The sequence below is a fragment of the Nipponia nippon genome, unplaced genomic scaffold (assembly GCF_047370975.1).
Source record: "Nipponia nippon isolate SJK-2023a ecotype South Korea unplaced genomic scaffold, ASM4737097v1 scaffold_32, whole genome shotgun sequence".
Lineage (NCBI taxonomy): Eukaryota > Metazoa > Chordata > Aves > Pelecaniformes > Threskiornithidae > Nipponia > Nipponia nippon.
Window position 1 is genome coordinate 4988362 of NW_028262350.1, and position 20628 is coordinate 5008989.

Consider the following 20628-nt stretch of genomic DNA (forward strand, 5'->3'; position numbering starts at 1 on the left):
AAGGCGTAGGTGACGTCTAATCCTCATACGTGTCAGCTCACGGCCACACAGCCCAGGACCAAAGCACTGAATTACACAGATTTGAATAGTAAAGCCAGCTTAGAGGGTTTTTTTCTTTCCCTAGGTTCTTTTTTAATTAAACCTCTGCTGTGGCGGTGTACACCAAGTGGTAAAAAGCCTTGGAGCGTGATTGAACACCCAAGTGAAGCAGCGACAACATCGCTCCTGCTCCCGCGCGGGACAGCCCATCAGAAATAAAGACGTGGGCTAAAATAGCAGGAGCTCACCCAGCAAAATGCCAGGCGACTCCGAGCAAACTTCAGCCCTTCATGTACAGGGGCCGGGGGAGAAAAATAAATGACAACGCAAAAAACCGGCTGCAGCACCGCTCTGTGAAGAGCCACCCCAAGGCTCTGAAGTTCAGAGACGCAGGCTCTGTCTCCAAAAAGGAGATGATATTCAATTTTCTTTTTTGTCCTCCTGAAGATGGAATAATTTCTCTAGCCTCTGGCCATGTCTCATGCATCCTCCCCTTCCCTGCAGTCTTGCAGGGCTCCTTTTTAAAGGTGTTGCTTTCTCTTGTCTCATATCTGTGCTTTGTGTTGGGCTGGATGGATCCAGGGTAACTCCAGCGGGCCAGTTAACATGGGAGTATACCAAAAGCTCGGCTATCGGGTACCAGCCTCCTCTTCTGGCTCTCTCTCTCCATTTTCTTACAGTCCCCCGACAGAGAAGCAGTGATTTGCTCCAGCTCGCCGGGTGCTGCCTGACCCTCTCCTGCCCAGCATCACCGCACGATGTTTTACCATGGCTGACACAGAACTTTGCAGCTGGCCAAGCGTTGGGGCTACCCCGTGATGGAGGGGAGGCTCTTGGTCAGCTCTGACAGCTCTGGCCAGCAGGATGGTGGCCACAGGGCCACCAAAATGCGTGGCGAGCATTGCAGCAGGAGGTGGGTTGTCTCCATCTTCCCTTGTGACCAGGGTACTGGTAGGTACAAGATGCCCCATGCTCGATGACAGATTTATTGAGTGCAACAGCAAAGGAGCTTACTGATATTAAGAAGCTGTGAGAACTTTGCTTTTTAATTTGCTCAAAAGAATTCATGTTAAAATTAGTTCTTAAGAAATCCAGAGGTATTTTCATTTGTTTCACTCCCTCTCCTCTTTTCTTCAGTGGCGAAATGGAAAACAGGAAAAAAAAAAGGGAGATAATTGGGAGGATGCCAGCTGAGAAGTTTAAAATAGATTAAAATCAGTCCTCTTTTCTACCTGCAGAAGAAAAATATATATACATATATATACACACAGGCATATATATATGTGTGTGTATACGTGTTACCCTTTTGTTCCTTTAAGGAAAGTTAGCGACTGATGGTTATGTCAGGAAATGCCAATTTAACGAGACTCTGCTAATGAGAGGACACGGGACAGCCCTGTCATGTGTGGCATTGCATAGGACCTTTGAAAATCTACGGTTGCTTTCTAAATGTATTTGAAGGCCAGGGACCGGCCCTTTCCAGCCGCGTGTCTCGGCGTGCCCTCCAAACACCCGGGCTGAAGGAGCGGCAAAGCCTCTCGAGGGCGTGGGGCCGGGGGACCCCCCACACGCGCAGCCCAGCAGACGTAAAGGCAAACGTGGCACCTCTACACGTGGGTCCCCCGCCCCACCCGAGATGTGGCTCCTGCTAAAGTCTTCCTAATTAATCCTTAGCAGCCTCCTGCACAACCCTAGAAAACCCCACTTTTATTTGCTCTTCACACACTGCGAGTCCCAGCCTAATCCCCAGAAGAGCAGCAGCATCTTTACTCACTTGGGCATTTGTTTGATCTCTCTTGGGTTTTTTTTTCCTATACACACATGAGGCACGGAAAATGAGATATCAAAAGTTTCCCTATTTCTGGATCCAAACGCAGAGTTGTAAAATGCAAACCATTTTACTACTCTACTGATGCCAGAACGCATGCAGCAGATTAAGAAATAGGCTACTGACATCTTATTTATGTGCCTTCAAAACTTTATTATGGATCAAGTATTTTACCTCCCTATATTAAAAACACACAGCCCCGAAACACTGCAGACCCAGAAAAATCCCTATAACAGATGTAGTGCAGGGCTGTACCTGGGAGGGTTCTGCCCTGAGAATCCTCAATTAATTCAGAGAATTTCACAGCTGCAAGCTCAAGAATTTACTTGCAAGGAAAATGCAACAAAACAAACCCAAAGAAAACACCCCCCCTTTGGAATAAAGGCGTCGTTTATGGGGTGGCAGCACCCCGCAGGTTCCCCAAAGCTGTGCTGCTGTCGGCTCGCACTGGGGCGGGTTTGTTGCATGCGATGGGATTTGAGGCAGCAGTAATAGAATGAAGGCTGAGATGGTAGCTTCCATGGAAACCCCTATTTCCAAGTTATTTTATGACTTTCTCATAACATGGTGTCTTCAGCAGGAATTGTTTTTGCGGCACTTAGGCAAAGTAGCGCATTATTCTGGAAAGACTGGTGTTTGCAGGACACAAGAGAGGAGCACGCTCGTTTTTTGTAAGACGCACCAACCCGCGGGGCCGCGCCATCAGATCGGCCCCCCGGGCGGCTCCTGGTGTCTCGGTGCCCCAACCACCTCCCGGCAGAGCCGGCAGCTTTGCAGGCTGCCCTGCCAGCCCGCGGTGCCCAGCTGCGCTCAGCCCTTGCTTCTGCACCAGCACCTCCAGGTGGGTCCCGTTCCCGACCAACGGTGACTTCAACCTCCTGCCTGGGGACAACTGGCCCTTCGCTATCTGACCCCTGTTCTCCTTGGCTTGAGCTCCTGAGAGCTAAAATCAAGCCCTTCATTTTTCAGGGGCCTTGGCAGCACAAAGAACAACGTCGCAAGGTGCTGATCTGAGTCCTGCCCCCTTTGATCCCATCCCTGCAACCTCGCCTCCTGCTTTTAGGGACTAAACCCGCTATAAACGAGATGCTATCGCAGCTTTTGCGAAGCTGATCGCGTCCTGGGGACAATCACAGTGTTGCTACCAACCCGTAACTCGTCGTGGCACCGAACGGGGATAAATCTGCTGCCCGCTCACCCACCGGGAATCGCGCTGCAGAACCGAGCAACGGAATAAATCCCATAAATCCCCCGGGATGCGCTAGCTGCCGTTCGGCGGGGTGGGGTGACGCTGCAGCCCTGCCAGCCAAGCCCGGACACCTTGGAAACTCTGTCGCCAAATTCCCGTGTCCGGACCTGAGCCTTTAGCTCAGCATCTCGCTCTCCCGGGGGGTTGCAGGGCTCTGGCGAAGGGGGGCTTTTGTGGGTTTTCCAGCTTGCCAGTCACACCGCGAGGCCGGAGGGAACAGCGTTGGGGGTTGAGCTCTCACTCCTTTTGCTCCTTTATGGGATGAGTTAAATAATAATAATGAAAGGGTCCAGCTGGAACAAAGTATTGATTTACTTTGCAGGGGTTTTAAAGCTTTTATTTAATCCTTTTTGTCTTAACCTGAGTCGATGTTTGAAGTGAAAATGAAGTTTCAAAAGAAGGCAATGCTTTTGGTTTAGAAGAATTTCAGAATATTTGTCTTTTCTGTACCTTTCGGGAGCATGCAAGTTACGTCTCGGGGGGGAGAATGGCAGGATTCACCCGAAACGATTCACTGAACTTCTCCCGTATAGTTTTCTTTCCATCCAAACTCTCTTCTCCAACAGAAGCAGCAAACTCACCCACCTCACGGGATAATTTTAAAAGTGACCTGTTGACTAATAAGCAATATTTATTGATTCCAGCGCTATTATTCCGTCCACGCATTAAGCCCAATAAGCTTTTAAGCTGCTCTGGCTGCGTAAAGAATTAACCAGGACTCTCCTGAAGCAAATGCACAGGGTGAGCGGGTAACAGAGCTGCTTTCGCAAAGGACTTGAAAAATGGGAAGGGGTTTCCCGGGGGCGGGTGGCCCGGCAGGGCGAGCCGTCACGCCGCCGGCGCGGGCTTTGAACGTTACGGTCAGGTTTGTCTGGTTCGTCTTCGTGAAGTTGTCATGGGGAAGCTTTTGAATTTCAGCTCAGGATGAAGTTGGTCTTACTGCTATTTATCATCCACTTTTCTTTTTTTTTTTTTCCTAAATTAAGAAAAATTACTTCCCTCTGATAAATCAGGCCGGAGATCTGAGCAGGTAATTCAGAGTGGGCGCATTTAGGGGAAAAAAGCAGCTTTCCAGGCAAACTCTCCTTTACAGTCCCCTTTTCCCAAGCTGCCCCCACCCAAAAGGTAAGTGAAAAACCCTTTACAGAAGGGGAAGAGGCTGAAAATAAGCAAGTGGACAAAGTCCAGGGCTGCGCTGTGTTTCTCCAGCCGGGCAGAACCCATAGCCCAGGCTCCTGGCACCGTCCAGGACTCCCTTTGCTGCAAGGGAGCGATGAGCTTTGCAGGGGAGGGAATATTTGAGGATGTCTATAGTCAGGCACCTTTTATTTCCTCGGGTTTGTGTCAATGTATCAGGGGTATAACAATCTCAGACCGCCTCGCAGCGCCGCGGTTTGGATGTTTATTAACCCGTGAGTGAGCCAAGGGGAAAAACTCCCTCTGATTGCAACAGGCGGCAGGAAAAAAGCTGAGATTTGCTTTGTAACCAGGCTGAGAGGCTCCACGGGAGCTCCCAGACAGCAGGCTGTAACGAAGGTGGTGACTTCTGGCCTTCTCCCATTCGGTTTCAGAAAGGTCACGGCCATCCTTCTGGGTTTGAAAAGGATTTGACACTTAGGAGCAGTGCTAAAGAAATGGTAAAACTCCTGCAGAGCGTGGACACAAGTACGGCGCGAGCAGGGGCGCTGCAAATCATCAGTTATCCGACGTGGAGGTGTTTGTGCAAATCGCTGCCCCCAGCTCCAGCACGGGGGCACAAGCTCGGGGCCCCTCACTGTGGCCCCAGGGCCGGGAGTGGGATTTCGGGGTTTGCTGCACGTTTGCAGCTTTGCCACAGTAAAACAGAAACTCGCCGAGAGAGGCTGGAGATAACCAGGCTGTAACGGCTCCATCTATTGGGTAAAAATAGACAGCGGATCAAAATGCACATGGAAAATGAATTCAGAGGGAAAAAAAATATCAGAGGGGATTCAAAGCAGTTATTGCCACTTACAGCTTAATTGGACACGATTACAGGAATCCTTCTTGGTACTATTCAAAATCAAAATGAAGGTAACAGCGAGCTGCTTTTCAGAGACCAGAGCTAAGCAAACCCGATGAGATGCCAACGTCTATCGCAAGTTCTTGCCTTCTCGTCAAGGTGTTGGGGGAAAGGGGCTTTTTTGCTGTGCTCGATGCAGGGCACAATGAGCCCTGTCCCCCGAGGGGCTCCCTGGGCTTGGCATGACACAGGCGAAGGGGTCGCAAGGGCCGGGGAGGGGGGTGATGCTTCGGCGAAGGCATTTCTCCGTGCACTTGTCTTTCATGGAAGCGGAGGACCTAAAGCAGCTTTGCTACGGCAAGGCAAAAGCAACCCCCCCCCCCCCAAAAAAAAAAAAACAACCCACAATTAACCACTTTCCCCAGAAAACAGCCGCTCCAAACAGCAGGCTGCACACCTCGCCTGGATTTCGAGAGGCTTTGCTTGTGTCTGTGAGACCATGTTTTCCCCCGGGGATGCTGAAAAGCAGAAAAACAAACTCCGGCTGGAGGAGGGAGGGAGGGAGGGAGCGAGGGCTCCCCAAGCCCCGGCCAAGGCCGGCGGCGGCGGCGGCGGCCCCGGGAGCTGCGAGCGGCGCCGTGCGGCCCTGCTCCGCCGGGGACACCCGGGGCGGGGGCGGCGGCGGAGGAGGGGGCTGCTCCGGTGAAGCCGCGGCGCGATCGGGGCCGAGCATCCCTCCCTCCCTCCCTCCCTCCGCCTCCCGAGCGCGGCTGGCGCCGAGCGGCGGGGCTCGCCGCCGCAGCCGGGACTTGCACCTCGGGAAAGCTTCGCCCCGCTCGTCCTCCTCCTCCTCCTCGGCCGCGGACGGGGCGCGCCCGGCGGAGGGCTTTCCCGGCGGAACGGGGGGCAGCGGCATCCCGGCCGGGGCAGCATGAGAGCCGGCCGGGGCCGGCGGAGCGCGGGTCGGGGCTAGGCGGCCGCCCCGGGCGCGGAGGGGGGGGGGGGTCCCGCAGCGCTCGCCCCGCAGCGCTCGCCCCGCGGAGCGGTGCCGGGGCTCGGGAGGCGGCCGCTGCCCGGGAGCGGCGGGGGTCCCGGGGGCGAGCCCGGCGGTGCCGGGGCGGGGGAAGCCCGCGGGGTTGCGGGGCAACTCCGCTCCCGCGGGCGGCGCCCGGTGCCGGAGGGGGGGGGAGCGGGAGCGGCGCCGCAGCCGGCGAGCGGCGCGGCCGGGCGGGCGGGAGGCTCGGCCGGCGCCTCGCAGGCAGGGCCGCCCCGCTGCCCCCCGCGGGGTGCGGCCGCCCCGCGGCGCGGGGGGGAGGCGGCGGCGGCGGCGGCGGCAGCGGCGGCGGCAACGGCAGCGGCGGCGGGGCCCGGCATGCCGCGCTGCCGGAATTGCTGCCCGGCGGAGAGCGCGGTGCCGGCGCGGCGGGCTGCCCGCGGCGGCTCCCCCCGCCGCTCGGGGCCGCTGCCGTCCGCGGCGCGGGGCCCGGCGGGGCCCGGCATGGCGCGGCGCTGCCCGCACTGAGCCCGGGGCGGCGGCGGCGGGAAGCGCCCATGGCGCGGGGGCGCCGGGCGCCGCCGCTGCGCACGCGGCTGCACGGGCTGCGGCACATGTGCTCGCGGCGGGCGGCGCTGCCGCGGCGGGCGCTGTGGGTGCTGGCCTTCTGCACCGCGCTGGGCTTGCTGCTCTCCTGGTCCTCCAACCGCCTGCTGCACTGGCTCTCCTTCCCCTCGCACACCCAGGTGCGCACCGAGTGGAGCCGCCAGCTGCCCTTCCCCGCCGTCACCCTCTGCAACAACAACCCGCTCCGCTTCCCCCGCCTCTCCAAGGGGGATCTTTACTACGCGGGGCACTGGCTGGGGCTGCTGCTGCCCAACCGCACCGCCCGCCCGCTGCTCACCGAGCTGCTGCGCGGCGACGAGGCGCGGCTCCGGTGGTTCGCCAAACTGGCGGATTTTCGCCTCTTTTTACCCCCCCGACACTACGAGGGCATCAGCGCCGACTTCATGGACCGCCTGGGCCACCAGCTGGAGGACATGCTGCTCTCCTGCAAGTACCGCGGCGAGCTCTGCGGGCCCCACAACTTCTCCGCGGTGAGTGCCCCCGCTGCAGCCCCGCCGCCCCTCGGCCCCGCGCCCCCCGCTGCAGCCCCGCCGCCCCTCGGCCCCGCGCCCCCCGCTGCAGCCCCGCCGCCCCTCGGCCCCGCGCCCCCCGCTGCAGCCCCTCGGCCCCGCGCCCCCCGCCGCTGCCGCCGCGCTTTTCCCACGCCGCGCCGCTCTCGGGGGCCCTGGCGCGGCCGGGGCGCGCAGCGCTGGGCAGGGCAGCAACCGGCCCGCGCAGCGGCGGGGCTGGCATCGCGGGGGCTCCCCGGCAGATCGCTGCCCGCGAAGCGGCGTGCCTGGGTGCTTATTTCTCCTCTGGACCAAAGCTGGTGCTTTCTGTTTTAAGGGTAACTCTGGCCATCAGCAGTGGGTGGCGAGGGGCTCCCTGCCCCCTTATTTTTTAATTAAAAAAAAAAAAGATGCTGCAGCCATCCCCACTACTTCTGTCACGCTTTCCCTGTTGCTCTCAGCATAGTTGCATCTCGACTTTTTCCATCGCCTGCTGGGAGGCAAAGTTTCCTCAGGTGAACTCTGGCTGCAGATGCAGGCTTAGGCTGAGCTCTGCTCCATCACGCTGGGGGGGACGACATTTAGTTTGCTGCCTGCTCCTTTTGCTGCCCAGTGAATTCCTGGTGGGTTAGCTGAGCTGCACCCTGCACAGCTGTGTGGTGTTGTGCAGCCTGATTTGGTTTGCAAATGATGAGCTCTGCTAACTGGAGCTGCCGCCTTTGCCTTCTGGAAGGCCCCTTTGGGGGAGCGCTGATGCACCCGGCAGGAGTTTGCCTGAGGACTCTGCGGTGGGATCAAACCCCTAAACTTAGGGCTCTGTTTTGCAAACCACCAAGAGTATCTCTGCTTGAGAAAATTCCTCTGGGACTTTGCAAGCTACAGTGCGGTAAGAGGAGATACTGAGTATCACCGTAGCTCTAAATGAGAGCTGAAACTGGACTCTTTTGAATGACCCTTTCATACTTTATTATATATAATCAGTTGGATGTTTATCGTGCTGGAATATTCTGCTCTTCTAATCTCTGCAGATATCCGGGAGAGAGAGGTGTACGCTGTGATTAAATACTCTTGCTGCTGTTAGCGGTGCTGGTGTCTGTAGGGAGAGATAACTAGTTTGAGCTGTTGCTGCTCCGCACGCAGGAGAGGAGTTGAATTCCCTGTTCTGTAAGCGCTGCCTGAGATGCATACCTAAAATCAAAAGAAATTGTCTCTTTGGACTTGTCACATCAGCCTGGCTGGCTGCTAAATTGTAAAGGGGAGGAGAGAGAAAATCCCTGCGGGATGAAGTGAGCTGCCCAGGACTGTTGAGTTAGCATATGCTGCTGGAAAGATGAGCAGAAATGGCACACTTTAAAAAAAAAACAAAAAAAATTGAGCCAGGCCCTTTCTGGCAGGGTAAGTCTGCAAACCAGTACAGTGGCATAAGGACATTTGGGAATAATAGGGAGAAAGAGGCGCTCAGCCTCCGGGCTGTGAAAAGCTGCCTCCTTCTTCCCGTTCCCCAGTTTACGAGCGTGATGTTTGCTCGTCATCAGCAGGGCCCGACTGCGGGTTTCAGTGAACTCTTGTTCCAAGTTGTGGTGAGCAAGGCAACATGATTCACGTTGTCCTGAGAAACATAAAGCCTGGAGCGCTGTTTTGGCTTGACACGGGCGAAGGATGCTGTGGGGAGTGATGCCGGAGTTCAGGGCAGGCTCTGTGTGATGTAACTGGCTACCAAATTCTCTGCAGCAGCTGTTGTAGACCACCGAGGAGGGCTAACGAACGTGGTCTTCTCCAGCCAGCCTGCAGAGATTTGAAAAGCTGCCCCTCGAGGCAGGGAGGGAAGGAGGTGGGTGCGTGTCAGCCCCGAGAGTCTGGCTGGGAGCTCGCAGCAGGCCGGGACCTGGCCCGGGGCGCAGGGGAGCGCTCCCCATCTCTCCTGTCGGGCCTGGGCCGTAGTGTGGAATCGCTCAGCTGGGGAAATAGCAACATTACAGGGGAGTTTTTTCCCCTTCTTCCCATCCCAAAGGGAGTGTGGCCCCAGGGAGGGACAGCGAGGTGGAAGGAGATGGGAGCCCTCTGTGCCAGGGGAAGCAGCTGGATCTGCCCTGCCTGCACCAAGGTGCTGCATGAAGCGGGGGGGGGGGGGGGTTAGTGCCAGCTCCCTCCGTCATGGCACGTCCTCCCTCCTCTCTGCAAAAGAGAATGACCTCTGCGTTGTCCTTGAGTAAAGGCTGAGGAGCTTTTCCACCTGTGAATCCCTAGTAAAGAGAGATGTGTCTTGGGGAGATGCTGGAAACAACTTCTCTGGGGTCTGGCGCGTGTCCGGAGAGCTCGCTGTGGGGGACCTCGCTCCCCGGGGCCCGTGGTCTGGGATCGGGGTACCAGACTCGGGGCCGGGGGTCTGCTGCGAGGGCTGAGAGCTGGGTAGCCCCAGGCACCCCTTTGGGTCGGGGCTACTTGAAGCTTCTGCTTTTCTTCTGAGTCAGGAGGCAACAGCACCAGGGAGGGGCAAGAAAATGGTGTGGCTTGAACTGGGCACAGATTTGAAGCAAAGCAGGTGACAAAGATCAAATGCGAACTGAATAAATGATAGTGTAAGGAGTATTTTGCAGTTTCTGTACCTGCTTAGATGCTCCAAGAGCATTTTCTGTCTCAAAAGGCAAGAGTGAGGTAATGCTTGCAGGGTTATATCTTGGATTGGGTAAAATAAACCAACCAAACAAACAAAAAAACCAAAACAAAAGACCAAACCAGGCATGTTTTTGAGCAGACAAGTCCTTCCTTAGATCTGAAGCAGAAGAAAAGGCTCTGGATGAGAGAGCTGGTCTCCTTTTATTCTTTCCGACTCTGTTAGTGCATCTCATATAAGAGATTGCCTCTCCTTTCAAGCGCGCTTTGTTTATACCATTAAGGTACGGTGGCAATTGCATTTCTGTAACGTGAAAAAGCAAAGGGCTTCTTGAGAGTAAACACAGCAAAGCCAGCACGTGTCGGTCGCATGGGGTTTTTTATTCCCCAATATATGTAAACAGGGGGCTTGTGCTGATTTGTGGAACTCAGTGCTGCAGGACTCAACTGATTCAGCTGGGCGCGTTTAGCGTGTTTATGAGCACTCAGTTTTGAATTACTCCCTTGCCTGTGCAAGGTAGGTTTTGTCGGCTGTGCGCAGCGTTTTCCAGCTGGATGAGGGTGGCTGTGTATGGGCGAGACGGAGTCTCGTACCCCTCGATCGATGGGTGTGGGTTTGCCCCTTTCCATAGGCTGGACCTAAAGCCCGGCCGTTGCACGAGGCGACAGTTGCGCACGTGCTCGACTGTCACCTTGACTCGGAGGCTTCAAGAGAAGCAACTGTTCAGCAGTTGGTGTCCTTCAGAAACTTCTTCCAATTTCTAATATAAAACTGTCAGAACTGGGCAGTTTAATGATTAAAGATGGTATTTGCTTTCCCTTGCAGGAATGGCCCCATCTATCTGTAACCGAGTATCAGGATTACGTGGACGATTGCTTTGCTCTGCATTGCTTGAATTCGGGTGTTGATTTATTCCACAGAGCTCCCTTTGTTTCCAAAATATTTATCTTGGTTGTCCTGTCCTATGCTTATTGATTTTTTTTTATTTATTTTTTTTACCTGAGAAAGTTATTAACACATCCCACGGGTTGGGATTTATGGGCTAATTACCTCATCCTGATTTAATAACTTCCCAAATGAAACATGTCACCCGTGGCTCTGCCTGGGAAGGCACAGCTCGCGACCTGCCCGTTGCGAGGGGCCGGGCCGGGCTCGGCGGGGAGGGGAGCAGGCTTCGCTCGCCGGCCTGATTGCGCCGCGGTGAAACGAGCCCAGGTGAAGGCTGTGATTTATGGGGCTGCTTCGAAGGCTCTGCAGTCAATACCTGTTAGTGTTTTTATTTGCTCCCCATTTCTTTTTTTAAAAACATTTGTATTTGTTCCCGGAAGAGGGACCTTAAGGGGTGGCAGTTGCATAGAGCCCTGGGTGCTGCTTTGCTGCAGGAAAGTGCATTTTAAAAAATATTCCTGAACGGTGGGGTGGGGGAGTTATTTTGCTGTTGCCCCACCAGATAAGAAGCTGTGTCCAATGTGAAGCTGACACTCATCAAACTAAATTAATGAGACGTTTCCAGCACTGGGGTCGCATCGGCGTTCGTTGTGACTGCAGACGGTAAGCGCTGTGCCACCAGCTTGGATGGACCGAGGCTCCCAGTAGCTCTAAGCACCATATTTAGCACCACCATAACTAATTGCACAGTAATTTCAGCATGCGTGTGTGGTTTTGTTTGGGGATTTTGCTCACTCTACTACAAACAAACTGTTTTACCCAATTCCCCTATTCTGTTATATTTTTATTTTTTAATTTTTTTTTTTTTTTAGCTCCAGTTCCAAACATAACTTCTCTGGCTCGCTGTTACTGTTCCTTTTGGAAGGGAAGTGGGTTGCGTTTAATTATGCTGATGTGGGGCTGAAGCTTTAAATATGCTCCCGGTTTGTACAACTGCCATTTAAGGGAACTGCGAGTGGAGCCAGTTGGATTCAGTCTCGCTCATTAACGCAGCAGTGCCAAGTCCGTGCTCTCTTCATCAGACTGCAACGGCATTAAGTAATATTACTAATTTTATGTTAGTTAGCATCAAAGAATCCAAGGAGAAATTAGGACTGAACTGCACGAAGCGCTGCCCAAGCACCGCGATGGATGATGGTCGCTGTGAAAGGTGGGCTGGCTCTGAAGAGGGGTTTGGGGTGAGTCCGTGTATGTTTAGGTCGGTTGGGCCCCGCACTGAAGGTAGATATTCTTGTTTTCCTGCAGACTTGGTTGTTGGGGTCGTTGTGACTGCAGTTAGGCTGGGGAATAAAAATTGAGATGAGCTGGCTTGGAGATTGGCACCTGATTTGTGGCTCCCGGCTGGGCGTGAGATGGGCATCGAGCTGCTGAGGAGGGGCAGGGACCAAGGAGCATCGCCCGGCTGCTGCGCTAGAGTTTGAGCTCCCAAAGAAATCCACGGAGCACGAAGAGCTCAGCAGCGTGCACGATCTGGGGTCGTGGGCTTCTCCTCTCATCTTATTTCATTTGGGAGCTTAATGCTTGTGGAAAACAGGCTCCTTCAGCAGTAGCCAGCAGCTCTGCAGGGCTTTTTATTTTCGTATCTTTTTGATTTAGGAGTCTGAAATGGGATGTGGCTGAAATGGGGGTACCTAAGTCCTTTTTATGATTGTTTGTTTTTTTCAGCAGATAACCTAATTTATCTTGTCTCATGGGATTGATAAGGCACATTAGCAGAGCACCAGCAGACAAATGTCGCCTTGGTGCTGGCGCTGAATTTGTAAGGCTGTTTGCCGTGACGTTTGAGCGGAGGGACAGCAAGGGTTAGCTGAGAGAGGAGGTGGGTATGGTGCTGGGAGCAGGAGGACAGTCCAGGGACTGGGAGGGAATTAAAATCCATCGGTGTGGGGAACTTGGCTTGACAGTGACACAAATTGGTGCGAACGGGTTGCCATTTTCATCGCTATTTGTGGTTCCTTGGCATTGGAATTAGCCCTTTGATGCGCTAATCTTCATCAGCGCGGTCGTCTGCCAAAGCGCTTTGTACTTCTTGGCATCTGGCATGGAGAAGGTGTACGTTTTGTTTCAGAAAGGGCTGGTCCTCCTTCCCAGTTCTGGCTGTCAGGAGGTGGATTAAGTCCGGCTGAAATTCAGACCTCCCATCTCCTGGGGGATTTAGTTTGAATTAATTTTTTAAATGGGTATGATATTAGAATTTTTCATGATGTAAAACACACTGAAAACTTCTTGGTTTGGTGTCATCTTCTTGACTTTTCATCTTCTCCTTAAGTGTAGACCATATAGTCAGAGCAGAACCCTTTGATAATTTTCCCTTGGAAAATGGAGGTGCTTTGAAAACTCTCCTGTTGGAACACTTCTAACCAATTCCTGCTTGAACATATTTTAGCCAGAGACATTGCTGGTACCTTTTCACACGGTGCAAACCCGTATCCTTCCGGACAGGAGAAAGAGAACATGCAATTGCAACAAAACTGTATTTTTCCACCATCTCTCTGGAGCATCTCCTTGAAACGGAAAAAAAAAATATTGACAAACTGAGGCAAGTTTGCAGGATAACAGCAATAAAAGAGGTACGACTGTGGGGATTGATTTAGGAGGCAGGACCAAAGGGGCTGTGTAGGTTGTCCAAGCCAAGGGTGGCTGCGAGAGCTGGATGTGCATCTTTGAGGCGGTAGTCTCTAATGAGGATCTGTTTGGGATGGAGCAGAGAAATATGGACCGAGAGGTTTCAGGGGTGAGGGTGGATAAAACTTGGTTAATTGGTCTTCTACCGGAGACAGGCTACTGCAAACATATTGCTGGGAACAATCCTTTACTGTCTTGTAGATAATCAATTTGGTTCAACAAAGCTTCTCTGACTTTTGCTTCCTTTTTCTTTTTTTTTTTAATTTGAAAAATGGTATTGGGTTTTAAAGGCTGGCATAAAACTGCTCTGAGGAATGTGCCTTGCTGCTGGGTCAGCACTAACTCTCCGAGCTCCATCAATACGCCGTGCCGGGAAGGCGCAAGCTGACGCGGAGATGTGCTACCCAGGTTCTTGCCATGAACCCTTCAGGCTGTGTAGGCTGAGGGTGTTCAGGGAGACCTGCTCTGCCTTGCTAATTTAGGAGAAAAAGCAGTGGAAGGTTCTTTATATGTCGTGGTTTTACAGCCCCTCGGTCTTTATTTCTGGGTAGCGCTGCACTGCAAGTGCTTGGTGTGGAGGATATCTTTGAAGACTAAATGTCTTTCTGGTGTGGGAGGCTGCGCTTGGGTCGCTTTTCCTCTAGGTTTGGCCAGAAACTGGTCTTCAGCAGGAGAAGACCTTTGCATCAGGGCTCCTTGCTGGACTGGTGGAGAATAGATGTGCTGTGGATTGCGCGGCTGTAAAGGGAGGTGGGATTGCAACGTCTTGGCCCACTGAATTTGGGAAGAGGGCTGGGTTGTGCACGTGCTGATAGTGCTCCTCAATCCTTTGCATCCCGTGCTTTGCAACCCACTTGACCTGGGTCCAGATGCAAGCAACTGTTTAAACTTTGCACGATTGTAGATTTTAACAAAATCTGGACAAGTATTTGGGATGAAAACTATGGGGACTGTTATTTCAGGCAGGAAAGAAAAAAATCTGTGCAGTGGGGAAATGGTTCAGCTAAGGTTTTCCCAGTACCACCATGAAACTTCTGAGCTTCTCCCAGTTTCTGGTCCTATTTTGTCCCTGGGTTGGAGCACAGGACCAGACCCCTTTGCTTGTGTAGGGATGTGCAGACACGCTGTTTGTCAGGAGGAGGGATGAGTGTGTTTGGGAGAGGGGACTCAGACTGCAGAAACAGGGGAGGGATTTTTAGCAGGACTTTTCCTCTGCATTTTTTTTTCTACATGCCTTTTTTTCTTTTTTTTTTTTCCTCCCATTTATGCCAAAGCCATCAGTCAGGAAGCGAAATACCGGTTAGTCACATGCTAAACGTGTAATCATCAACATAGGTTTGTTTTAGTTCTATAATAGATTCCAAATAATTACTTGCTGCCCTACAGCAGAATTAATATAATTAAGGGGCATAATTAAAGTTACCTACCACTCAGGGATTCTGCTACGGCTTAATTAATATTTGCAAATTGCTTCAGGATCCACCGACCATCTACGAATACTTACCAAACACAAAGAATAATAATTCTGGTATTGTTACGTAGGTACCGAAGGAAGCTGGTGTGGGGAGGTTAAATAGCCGCAGCAGAAATCCAGGTCTTCTGCAGGATGGGAGTAAGTCAGGCTTGGGCTCCCTGCTGCCCTCACGCACTTGTGAGATGCTGCTGAGAGTTTGTTTAATGAAAATGCCTGTGGGGAGCCTGTTATCCCCCGGAGGCTGCTGGGCTTTGCCCTTTACTCTAGGTGTAGTTCAGGGTAACGTCATTTATCCTGAAATCCCCAGGCTGCCGGAGCTTGTTCCTGGCTGGAGCGTTACATGGTGCCGTAAGGGCTTTGCAGCGTTCCGGGCCGGCTTCAGTAAGGGTTGTTTTCCCAGTGGGATGGCTGAAATTGGAGCTGGGATGAGCTTTTTCTTTTGAGCTTGCTTTTACCATCCTGGCTGCAGGCTTGCCACCTCCTGAGCCGGGATGGAGGAGAACTGCTCGAGTTGGATGGCAGGGTATTACTGCAAATGCATTTATCCTGGTTAGGGCTAAGCCTGCGTGCGGAGCCGTTGCTTGTCCATAATTTTTGCATCTTGATGCCATCCAAGGTGGTGTTTCCCGTTCCCCGACCGTGCAGGCAGAGGTCAGCCTGGAGTTGGCACTGACCGGCGGGGAGCACCGGTGCCCGGGCGCGGATGCTGGCTGCAGGGCAGGGATGGTGCAATGCCCTCATTCCCTATTGCAGGGCAGCGATTGCTGCGGGCACGCGTGGGGACTGGAGCTGGCTGGGGAAATCCTGCCTGGAATGGATTGCCCATGCTTCAAAAAATTAAAATCAAACTCAAAAGACACATATTGGCCCCGAAAGGCTTAAAAAAACATAGGCAGGCTTGGTCAGGGTTTAGCACCAGGGCTGGTTCTTCTGCCTTTGCTTTCATCTGCCCTTTTGCTTGGTTACAGCTCTTTTTTTTTTTTTTTCTTTCTTCCCCTGCATTTCTGCTCCTTCTCACCTTCTTTGCAGTTTTCACCACTTCTTTCACCCTTCCCTAATTTCCTTTCCTTTTCCCAGTCCCCTCTCTCTGCTACTTTATAACCCAGCCAAAAGTCACCCATGAATCCTAATCTGGTTTAGAGTATCTCTACGCTTTTCTTCTCTCTTTCTGAAAATGGGGAACCCTGTTGTTGCAAACCTCTGTGATAATGCAGCTGATTCATTTCGCTCTCAGGCAGTTCTGGGAATTCTTCCTCTGGTTTTTGGTTTTGTTTTTTCCCTCTCCTCACCCTGAGCACTGTAATTTCTTGCAGTGGGAGCAGGTATTCATAATTTGTTTTTGATTGTTCCGCTCCCTTCTCCCCCAGTTTTGTAATTTACTTCTGGAATAAAACAAACTCCAGCAAAACATCCTCCTCAACACCCTTGAGCTTTAAATTTTTCAATAATAAAGTGTGAACATAAATTAAGAACTAGAGCTGTTACTAATCTTATGACCACACTCGCTCACATACTGATTTTCATATGGTATATTAAATCAAGAAGAATGGCCTATTATAATACAATTAGCTGTGATTCACAAGCAGGAATTACTGTCGCCAGTGTGGGGGAAAAGTTGCATAATACGATTGGAAAAGACTGAAACCTTTGTGGTTTGAGTGTTTTTTTTTTCTTTCCTTTTTGTCTTTTAAAAACATTTCAACAGCTGGAACCAAGGAAAACCTGTGACAGGGAATTCACTCCATATTTTGTCGTAAATTTATATAATGATCGAAAGTGTCTCATTCTGGGCATGTAAATTTTATAGGCTCTCAACATATGTTACTGACAAAAATAAATAACCTCATCCTGTAGCTTTATTAGACTTAATGCATCAGTGCTTCCCAACTCGCTCTTGTGGAAGGACCCCAATCTGTCTGAGCAGTGGGCAGGAGCAAAAGCATCGGCAGCTTGACCTTAGAGCTGTGTTCCTTTAGCTACAAACCACTTGAAAAACAGCACGGATTTCAGGGATGTTGAATTTTTTGCAAGTGGTTGGAGAAATGGTGAAGCTTGGGTAGCATCTCCCTTTGGCTTGAGGGCTTGCTGGAAGCATCTCCAGGTGCAGTGGTGTCGGTCTGCTCGGGGCTGTGTTTGATTTTTGTGGTCTCTTAGAGGACTTGCTGCTTGGGGCTGTGAACCCTAAGCTGTGGTTCTTGTGGGAGGATTCTTCAGGGTTCATCCAAAATCATACGGAGTTGGTGCATGAGGTCCTTTGGGCTCTGGCTTGGGCTTGTGCTCCTTAAAGCCGTGTAATTCCAACCAGGAGTCTTTGGCTTTTCTCCATCCAGGTGGCAACATCAACGAGAGATGCTTTGTGTAGATCCTAGGTGTTTTGTGCCTCTTGTTTTTGAAAGGGACGTTTGAAAACTTCCTTCTGTGTGTCCTTGTGAGAGGAAAACCCCTCTTCCCTTGCTGGCTTCAGCCAGGCGGTGGGAAGACCTAGTTACCTCCACCTCTGCCCGAGGGCAAACACAGTGGCCAAAATACCCAGGAAAACAGGTCTGAAATCACTTGCAAAGCTGCAAGAGAAATTTAAGTGGACTTTTCTCACCAGCCCTTTCTCAAGGTGCTGGGAGGGAAGTAACCACTTAGGCAGAGGTTTAATGGGCTGTGTTAGGGATGGCCCCCGAGAAGGTCTGATGGTCCTTTCCCGTTGCAGTCTAGAAAGCGATGTGGCTTGTGAGTGCATTTTCACTGTTGTGTTTTTTTGTTTTTTCTTTTGAAGCTGGGGCCTTGCTGGGTGTTAGAAGGAATGCCTTTCCCTCCTTGCTGCTTTCTCCTCCCTGCTTGCTCTCCTGCCCTGTGCCTGTCTTGGTATGCACCTTGTCTTGGGAATTGCCCCTCCATCGCCTTCAAGAGCTAGGGGAGAGGGTTTCCCCTTTTTGCACGTGGGGACTGAGGAGGGATGGATGCTGAGGGTGGTGCTGGGTCCCAAGGCAAGCCGCAGATGCGCTCGCACAGCTCCGTGGCACCACGGAGAACAGGAATGAGCCCTTGAGGCTGCTTCTCCTTGCACAACCCCATGGGAGAGCACAGGGACACCCGCTACCGTGTCAGCAGCCTGCTCCCCTGGGGCTTGTGTTGTGGGGCTTCATCTCTCAGACCTTCTTTCCTTGCTGAATTTAGTAGAAACTACCAAACGCCTCCAAAAGTAGTGGAAAACAGGCAAGTTTTTTGCTCTACTCCAGCAGGAAAGGAGCCTGAAAGGTTCCCTAAACCACACCGGTATGTATCATACAGTTCCCCCAGGTGCAGGTAGCTTTGTAACAAATATTTTGCAATAGCACTGGATTCTCTAAGGGATTAATAGTCTTTGCCCTCTCTTTTCTTCCCCCTGTGCTACCACCTCCTGGCACAATGCATGGAAATGTGTGTGCTGCTCATGGTGGGATGTGGGAACGCTGAGGCTGGGACTACCTCTTTGCAGCTGGAGCAGCGGGTTGCAGTGCGCCCGTTAAGATAACCAGCTAATTCCCTGCATTGGATGGTAACTGAGCATCTCATGGTCTCTAAACCAGTTCAGCTCAGCTGAATGCAAAAATGCATTCCTTCAGCGAGGGTATTTTCAACATGAGGTTATCACCCTGCCTTGAGTTATTCACTGTGAAACAATACTTAAAATATTTACTGCGTAAGGTGACAAATCCAGACATTGCATGCACATAATCCCAGCTACCTACACCATCATAAAATCAACATGCTCCAGAATATCAAACACATCAATCATTCTGTTTCTAATAATGTCTGCATCCATATAGTCTCTCTGTAGAAACCTCCTACAAGTCTTGGATGACTTATTGCACCTAGGGCTGCGGCTGGATTCTGCGCTGTGCATTTTATTAGCAGTTATCAACACTCGCTGTCATGCATCCACCAACATATTTCAGTTGAGCAACCAGCCAAGGATGCATGCAAAGCTGGCTGCTGGTCTTCTTCTGAAAAGTGCATTTGTTTTTTATCTTGACAAACTTTGCCTCTTCTTCTCTGCCCCTGCGTTGAACATAGCTCTGATTTCCCTCGTCCTTTCCCTCCATCCAGGCTTATCAGTCTCCAAATGTGGTTGGAGGCATTAATTCTCCATCCTTCCTGCCCTCTCTGCTCTCGCCCCCTCCCTTTCCCCCTCCGTGCTGGGGCTGGGGACACAAAAGTCCCCAACCTTTTGACGAGATAATAGCCCCTTGCTTTACAGGGGTGGGTTTGTGGTTGCAGGAGGCTATTTCAGTGTCACAGTTGCTGCTAGCTACTCTCTCATTAAATAATTAAAATGCAGTTTCCAGGCATTAAAAGTATGATCTTTCTGACTCTAAGATCATATGTTTTCATGATGCTGGAGGGCAGAGGCTTTGTTGTGGCTTTATTGCCAGGCGAGTGGAGTGAGGAGAGAGACAGGACAGACGGATGCTCCTGTGTTGGCTGGGTTTTTTTATATCCTGCTTGCAAGCTCCCAGCCGCTCCCGAGCCCCGTGCGTGCCCCTGAGTTGGCACAGCCTTTGGAGAAGGCTCTTTGGTGCTCTGCCTCGCTCCGGCTGACTTTCCCTGGTCCTCCCTCTCCTTTCCATCACCTCCCTGCTGCTCTCGCTGCGTTTCCCATCATCCTGTTCCTGTTGCCATCCCCAGTTTTTGGGTGCCGGTTGGCTCTTGAGCATCGGCTGTGCTGCTGCTGCTTGGTTGCCCGAGTCCAACCCACGCTGCTGTGTTGGTTGAGCAGTATTTTCAGCATAATACTGAACACAAACCTTTTGACCGAGTGCTACCATGCTCTAGAAAGTCCTCTGCCTTTGATTTCTTCCAAGCGATGGACAATTCACCATCACTTTACTGCTTGTGTCCGTTCTCCTGGCTTAACTTTTTTGTGCTAGATTAATTGCATGTGCCAGTATGTCCAAGGCACTTGCGTAGCAAAGCCATTGGAGGAGGCAGGAGTAAATAACGTTCTTGGCTGGGTAGGGAAGTGCAATAAATTCGTTAGTGTCCTGTGACAGCGTGACTTGCTGCTTGGACAAGCTTCATCTCGGCTCCTGGTGTTTCTCTGTGTTGGCTGCTGGGGATTGATAGCTGCAGGATATGCAAGTGTTTTGTAGTCGACATGTTTCTGTATCCGCATAAATATCTCCTCCTTTTCAAAAGACCTTTCGCTCACAAGTCAAACTGTTCAACTTTGCACAAGAGGGTATTTCTTTTCAATAGAATTTGATCCAGTGCCCTGCTACTCCCACTGAATTAAACCATCATTATCGAGTAATTGGTTGTAGCATTGAGGATATGGTGAAATTACAGGTCCCTTTTCCCTACCACATCTCAACCTTCCCAAGGTTGGGGAGGTTATATTTAGAGTGACTCCCGGATTTGAGGTCTGCCGCCTTTTGGGAAAGATAATACGTACATGGGAGTGGGATCCATCAACAGAAGTTGCAGTTTTGCAGCTTTACGCAGGCTGGTATGCTGGGTAGAAGCAACTCCGTTGCAGTCTCTGTATATCAGCACAGGAGAGGGTGGTGTTACATGTGAAGATGCACCAAATGGTTTAGCAGGAACAAGTCCTGATAGTTGGCTGAAGGCTAACAAAAACATTGATTTAAGAGGGTTAAAGATTTTATTCGGTATTTGTGTTTTGCCTTCTGCCTTGGGCATTGCTAGAGATGAGATTGCCAAGCTTTCCTTTACAATTGTAAGGATTAGGCACTTAGATTTTAAAAAACACCCACCCCAAAACAGAGGT

The 20628-nt window shown here is 51.8% G+C and overlaps 1 protein-coding gene across 4 annotated transcripts in view; it reads left to right on the forward strand.

Moving 5' to 3' along the window:
• The window catches only part of LOC104012265 (acid-sensing ion channel 2), a 505120-nt gene that overhangs the window by 397400 nt on the left and 87092 nt on the right, over positions 1-20628 (forward strand). The window contains exon 1 of one of the 4 annotated variants that reach the window (XR_015707435.1): positions 6696-7188. The exons of the other annotated variants lie outside the window; for them this stretch is intronic. The gene's annotated coding sequence lies outside the window, so the exon portion shown is untranslated. Of the gene's footprint in view, positions 1-6695; positions 7189-20628 lie in introns of those variants that run through there. 4 annotated transcript variants of the gene reach the window in all.